Genomic DNA, 7,050 nt, shown 5'->3' with positions numbered 1-7,050 from the left:
GCTCAAACAGCCGCCCTGGGGTACAGCATCCACAGCAACAGGGGGGCGGGATGGAGGATCTGGAAGGTGGAAGTTTCTCTGGAAACATGCGGGTGCCAACGCCTGAGGGGGACCTGCGGGAGCGCTGCCACCACCGCTGTCCCCTGCCCCGGCCTCGGGAACCGTCCCAGCAGCTGGAGGGAACAAACAGTCGGATGCGAGTGACGGGACGTTTCCTCCCTGCGAGGGCGCAGCCGGACGCCCGCACCCCGTCTCCGGCCACCCTCCGCCCCCACTCAGCACCCCTCAGCCCTGCGGCGGGTCCCTCTGTCCCCAGCCCCCCTGCCCGGGCCACCTCCCGCCTGCAGCGGAGCGGAGCAGCTCCGGGTCCCGCCGGGATGCGCTGGACGGCTGCCCTCGCCCTGCCCAACCGCGGCAGGACTCGCCAGCCCAGCTGGCTCCGCCGCGACATCTCTCCAGAGAGACTTTCCAGGAAACGTCCCCTCCAGCCGGGTCTGGCACCCAGGGCTGACCCGACCAACACCCAGCCGCTCCCGGCGGCCGGTCAATGGGAAGGAGTGGAGCCATCCCCCCGGGTGCACCCACCGGCCACCCGCTCCCATTCTCCACCTGACAGCACCACTCCTGGGGGTCCTTCTCGTTGTGTCCCCCCCCGAGGGGACGCAGGGTCACGTCCTGCCTGCAGCCCTCCCGGCAGCCCCCGCGGGCCAGCCAGGAGCCCGGCGTGGAAGAGCCATTGCCAGCAGGACCTGGCCATGGACCCCAGGACTCCTGGGTCCCCACGTGGCCTCCCCAGCGCCACCATCACCGGGGAGGTGACACGACTCGAGCTGGTGGCCCTGACCCCCCCGCTCTGGTGTACAGAGACGGGAATGGACCCTCGTGCGAAGTCAGAGAGAAGCAGCCGTCCCCAGCAAGGTGCAATCCCTGTTCTTGGGTGCACGGTCTGGGGGGGCTCAAGGAGAGCCCCCAAACCCCAGCCCCGCTCCTAGGGCAGCTTTTCCACAGGGGTCCCCAAGGAGCGGGGTGCCACCACGCACCCAGCCAGCCGACGCTCCCTCCCTCCTCCCAGCCCTCTTTGTCTCCCCCGGCCCCACCCAGCACCAAAACCCCATTTGCAGCCCCCTGTGACACCCAGCGCCTCCGTCCCCACGTGCAGGGACGGGACGGCACGCACCGCCCCGGCAGGGCGTCCCCAAGCTGCCATCGCCGCTCACCCCACGCCCCATTCCATAACCATCCACCCGAAAATCACCATCCCGGCTCCCGCCCGCCTCGCTGCCCACCCCGCCCGGTTTAGCAGAGCAGATCCATCGCGTCTCAACCCCCTGCCCCGGCCCAAATCCTGGCCCAAATCCTGGCAGCTGAAGAAGCGGAGCTGGGGGAGCGTGAGCCCCCCGCCCGCCGGGGCTGCCGCTCCCTGCGGAGCCGCTTCCGCGCCACAGACAAAGGGAGCGAGAGGGGAATCCCGGCTGGGCGACGGGTTTTAACTTAATCCTTCGAATTAAAATCAAGAAAAGCAAAAGCAGGGCGCCGGAGCGGGGCTGGCGCAGCCGGAGGGGCAGCGGCGTCGCGGCAGGGTACGGCGGCAGCCCCGCTCGGCCACAGCTTCCCCGAGGCCGGAGCGGCACCATGCCCTGCCCATACAGCGGGGCTGGGGACAGGGACACCCGGCGCTGGGTGCCCCATCGGGGTGGGGTCTCACGCAGACCCCGCTTGCCGCGGCATGGGTGGCAAAGCCGGGTGCACGCCCCAGCGCTCAGCACCCTCCTGGCCCCAGGCAGACGCCTCCGGCCGAGAGCTCCTCTCCCCTCTCGGCAGCCACCGCGGCGCGAAGCCATTTTGAGCCGGCGGCGGAGAGACGAAAGGGTTACGGCCCCAACCCCTCCTTCCCCTGCTCGCCAGCGGGTCCGTGGGGGGATAAACAAGAGCAAGGCCAGGGGGATCTGGGATGGATCGGCGAGGAAACCCGGCAGCAAGGCAGAGCAAAGCAGGGCAGCATGGCGGGGGGGTGCGGGGGGCCGGCACGGACTTACATGCTCATCCCACATCAGGGAGGGGCTGAAATCCTGCTGGGAACTGGGGTACCCCGGGGACCCCTCGCTCCATGCATCCCTGGCTTCCGCAGCCCATCGCAGCTGGCAGCGGGAGACGGGAGGGCAGCTGGCCAGGGCTGCCTGCGCTGCCAGATCCTGCCTGCCCTGCCCGGGTGCCGGCAGGCACATGCCAACCTGCTGCCGCTCACGGCCTAAAATTACCACGGCTCCTCCAAAGGCATCGCCGCCAATCAGGGCGGCGGGGAAGGCGCGCGGGCTGCTCGGGAGCTCCTCTGCATTGCAGCTGGATGTGTGCGAGGAGGGATTTTTCCAGCGGGAAAGCAAGCCCTGAGACGCGCCAGGCAGCAGCAGGCAGTGGGCAGGCAGGGGGGCTTTGGGTGCAGAGGGACGGGGGCTCGCAGCCGTACCCGGGTTGCAGCCGCTGGACGGGGATGTCAGCACATCACGTGCAGCCCCCACGTTGGCTTTCGCCGCTCCGGCGGGGCGGATGCGCGCGAGCTCCCGGGGGTCCGGCGGGAACGGCGAAGGCGCCGGCGCGTGCTCGCCCACGCCGCGCGCACACCCGCACGCTTCCCTGCGCCGCCTCTCCCGGCCACGGCCCTTCCCCGGGCCGGAGGGGGGGTTTGCAAGCACGCGGCCCCCAACGTGCGGCGAAACCTCGCTGCGTGCTGGGGACGTGTCATGGCCAAAGCGGTGGCTCTGCCCTGGTCCCCGGCGCAGCCCCAGACCCCGGGGGGGACACGCGCGAGGCATCAAACCCTGCGCTCAGATCTGGGCTGAGCCAGAAGCACGGGGCAGGAGGCGAAAACGCGAGGCAGAGCCCGAGGGCGGCTGAGGCTGCGGGAAGGGAGCTGGACCCCTCGCCTGGGCGCACAGCGGCGGGGTGGGGGGAGATGCTCCGGGGGGGAATAACCCCCCACCCCAGGGAGCGGAGCTGGGAGAGCCCCCTCCACGCAGAGCCACAGCACGGGGGGACCGAGAGCACCCACGGCTCCGGGTGGGCACCGGGGAGGGACATCGCAGCCCGGCCTGGGCACCGCGGCCAGGACGGCTTGTGGAGGCGTTGGCTGGTGACAGAGGAAAGCCCACCAGACGCAGCCTCATCCAAGCCCCCCCAGCTTTTTCCACACCCCACAGCAGACACCCTGCGGCGGCTCCAGCCCCTTCCCCGCACAGAAACCCCTTCCCCAAATCACGCTGCTCTCAGCGAGCGGGGCGAGACGCACCCCGGGCTGCGACAGAAACCTGTGGCAGAGTGGGGACCGTCCCCTCCCAGCCACCCGTCCCCTCCACGCTGGGCGAGGGGCGAGAAACCGTCCCCGTGGCAGGCACCCAGGCAGGGTGAGCACCCATGGGTGCCCAGGCAGGCAGCCCACGCACATGCCACAGCCGGTGGGAGCGCTGGTGTCGGCGGGGCAGGGATGGGACACGGGGGACCAGGGCGGGCAGGGGCTCAGCCCCAGGGCTGCGCGTCCCGGCCACGGGCGGGTGTCGGTGGGGGTCCCGGTTGAAGCAGGCGGGTGACGCTGGGGTCCCATGTCGGTGAGCTGGGGGCAGCAGGTAGGTGACGCTGGGGTGGGGCGCAGGCGAGCCCCGGGGTGCAGGTGGGTGATGTGGGGGTGGGGGGGTGACGCCAGGACAGCAGCCGGGGGGCCCGGGGAAGGTGGGTGGGGACCCGGGAAGGCAAAAGGGGGTCCCCGAGCAGCAGGTGGGGAGCAGAGAGGTGGCAGGCGGGGGCCCCCCGGCAGCAGGCGGGGGCCCCGGGGGTACGGCCGGGGTCCCGGTGGGAGCCTTCCCCCAGCCTCGGCCCCCCGGCACGGCACCGCGCCCGTGGGTGCCGGACCCGTCCCGTCCCCGCCGCGGCGGCCCCGCTCCTACCTGCTCCATGGGGCCGCTCAGGGCACGGCCGCGGCGGGCCGGCCGCGGGCCATGGGCCGCTCCCGGTGCCGGTGGCGGAGCCGGCGCGCCCCGGTGCGGCCCCGCTGCCGCCGCCGCCTCTCGCCGCCGCCGCCCACGCCCGGCGCCGCCCGGCGCATCCCGGGAGCGGCGTCATGTGAGCGGCGGGAGGGGGCCCCGCCCGGCCCCACCCGGGGCCCCGCCGCCTCCCCTCCGCCCGGCCCCCGGCCTCCCCCTCCGTCCCGATCCCCCTCCGTCCCCCTCCCTCCGTCCCTCCATCCCTCCCTCCGTCCCTCCATCCCTCCCTCCGTCCCAGCCCTGCATCCTGCCTCCCACCTTTCTCTCACACCCCCTTCCACTCCTCATCCTCCTTCCTTCCCTCCATCCATCCTTCCACCCCTCCTCATCCCTTCATCCTCCCCTCCATCCCTCCATCCCTCCATCCCTCCTCCATCTTTCCATCCATCCCCATTTGTCCTTCCGTTCTCCTGCCCATCCAACCATCCCCTGTCCCCCCAGCTCCCCATCCACCCATCCCTGGCCCCCCAACCTTAACCCACGCCCCTGTCTGTCTGTCCATCCGCCCACCCTCCCTCCCTCCGCTCACCCAGCTCCCTTCTCCCGGAGGCCCCCGGGGGCTGCCGAGCTCCCATGGGTGCTGGTGGCTGTGCCCAGGATTGGGGTGGCACCAGGGCAGCGGGCGGGCGGCACTGGCCGCCCCCCCGCGAGCGGCGGGTTCGCGGCCCCTGGCCCGGCCGTGGCATTTCCCAGCGCGGCGGCCAAGCCCTCCAGCCTGGGTAAATATTAGCTTGGAGGCAGGGCCGGTGCCAGGCCCGGCGTGGCCCGGTGACCCATTGGGGCACTGCCAGCACCCTGCGCGCCCCGGCCAGGAGCACCCGGCCTCACACCCGGCCTCGGCTCCCCGCGCACAGCCCCACGCTCTGCCTCAGCTCCCCCTGCGTGGCCCCACGCCGTGCCTCAGTTTCCCTTCCGTGGCCCCGCATCTGCCCCAGCGCATCGCGGGGAGCGAGGATGAGGAGGGCCAGAGCACCCACCCCATCCCCTCGATGTGGTCCAGCCCCGAGCTGGTGCCGCGCTGGGGGGGACAGGATGCCCCGTACCCCACCTCCGGCTCAGTCCGGCCTCGCAGTTCGGGCAGGGCTGGCCGAGGAGCGGGGTTAGGGGTGGGGGAGCCGCACAGCCACACCCCAACGGGCTTTTTTTGGCTGGGGACCCTGCCAGGCTCGGATCTGGCACGGGGCAGGCAGCACCGGGAGCCAGCGATGCTCGACGCCCCGGGTCCCCCCGCCTCGCCTGAGCCCGCAGACCGGGGCCACCGCCCCCCGCTGGCCCTGGGGACCCATCGGGGCTGGAGGGTGGGTGGGGGTCCCGGGGGCCCCACGCTGCAGCAGCACCCCGGGGGCCAGGGGGGAGGCGAGCAGGGAGCACGGGAGGGAAGAAAGCGGCTTTTGTCTGGGGGCTCCGAACCTCGCCGGGGACCGGGGGAAATTTGCTGCTTTCTGATGCTAATGAGATGTTAAAAATAAGCTCTGCGCAGCGCAGCCATGTTGGGGCTTTTCCAGGGCGGCTCGGAGGCGGCCGGACAAAGGGGCTTTATGGGGCTGCGGGGGGCACCGAGGGGGTGCCCCATCCCTGCCCCGGGCACATGGCTCCCCGCAGCCCCGGGGCAGCCTCCCTGTCGAGGCCGAGTCCCGGGGTGCAGCCATCCCTCCCACAGCTGGGTGAACCCCAAAACCTCCCCGCTCCCCTTCTCTGCCAGAGCATCCTGCCCGCGGGGGCCATCGGCTGCAGGCAGGCGATGGAGGGGGCCGTTGGCATCTCGGCTCCAGCCCCCTCCAGAGAAAAAAAATCCATCAGGAGGCCCCAGATGTCGGATGCCGCCTGGAGAGGCCGTCTGGCCGCGTCAATGGGGCCTTTGTCCCCACGCAGAGCCCTGGCCCGGGGACCGTGCCCGTGGCTGGGGCACTGGGGCAGAGAGCGGGGTAACCCCGGCACCAACCCTGGGGCCAGGACCGCGGTGGAAGGAACGGGGGGTCCCCAGCCCCGCTGCACCCTGACACCCGCCCTTGCTGCCCCACGCCCAGTGATGGAGGAGGAGGAGGAGGAGGGCTGCAGCCTCCCCAGGGCTGCGAGCCCCCCCAGCCACGCACACAGCAGCCTCAGCCCCATTCTGTCGCTCCGCAGCCTTTGATCTGCCAAATTCGGGGGCGTTCAAAGCGCCGGGGCGCAGGGCGGAGGCGGGGGGAGCGCCGCAGGCGGGGAGGGGGGCAAGGTGAAGCTGGGGAGCCAGAGCTGGGCCCCTCCATCCCCTGGGTCCCCACCCCACAGGGATGCTGCAAGCGGGGGGAGGCAGCGGCTCGGGACTCAAGACAACACACAGCACATAAAACAATTGCCAATTATTTTATTTCAAACCCCAGCTCTCTCCCCTTCCCACCCCACCAACCAAAAAAAACCAAAACCAAACCAAACCCATCGGTCAAAACGACGATAGAAATGAGTTACAAACACCGAAGTCAGCTCTCCCTCACTGACGACTTACAAAAAAAGAAAAAAAACCGAACGAGGAACGTCACGCCAGCTTCCCCAACAGGACCTGCAGCAGTTACTAACGTCTCCACACGCGAGGCCAAACATGCCTATTAATACAATATATACAGACAAACCCACAGGTACAGCCAGGCTCCCCCTCCCCACCCCCAAAAATAACCAAACACACCCAAAAGTGCATTTGTTGTGTTTATATCAAAAACATTTCCTTTTTTTTTTTCTTCTTCTGAAAGATTGGCCTGCAAGTCTGTTTTTACCATTTAGTAACTTTTTAATATAGTTTATGAAAATAAATTATACAGCAACTATTTTAATAAATTAAGCACACACCAAAAAAAAAAAAAAAAAAAAAAAGGATAAAATTAAGCAAAGCTGCATTTCTACCAAAGGGTGGTTCGACAGTCCTGGCGACGAGCAGCGCGAGGTCCTGCACTCGGAGCTGCCGGTATCTGCTCGTTCCTTCTCTAAAGGCAAGTCCGGATCCAGCGTCACTCACCGGCCGCCAGCGGTTTTTGGGAGTAAAGCC

Source organism: Platalea leucorodia, assembly GCF_965183815.1.
Source record: "Platalea leucorodia genome assembly, chromosome: 22".
Classification (NCBI taxonomy): domain Eukaryota; kingdom Metazoa; phylum Chordata; class Aves; order Pelecaniformes; family Threskiornithidae; genus Platalea; species Platalea leucorodia.
Note: the sequence above shows the minus strand (reverse complement) of the source record.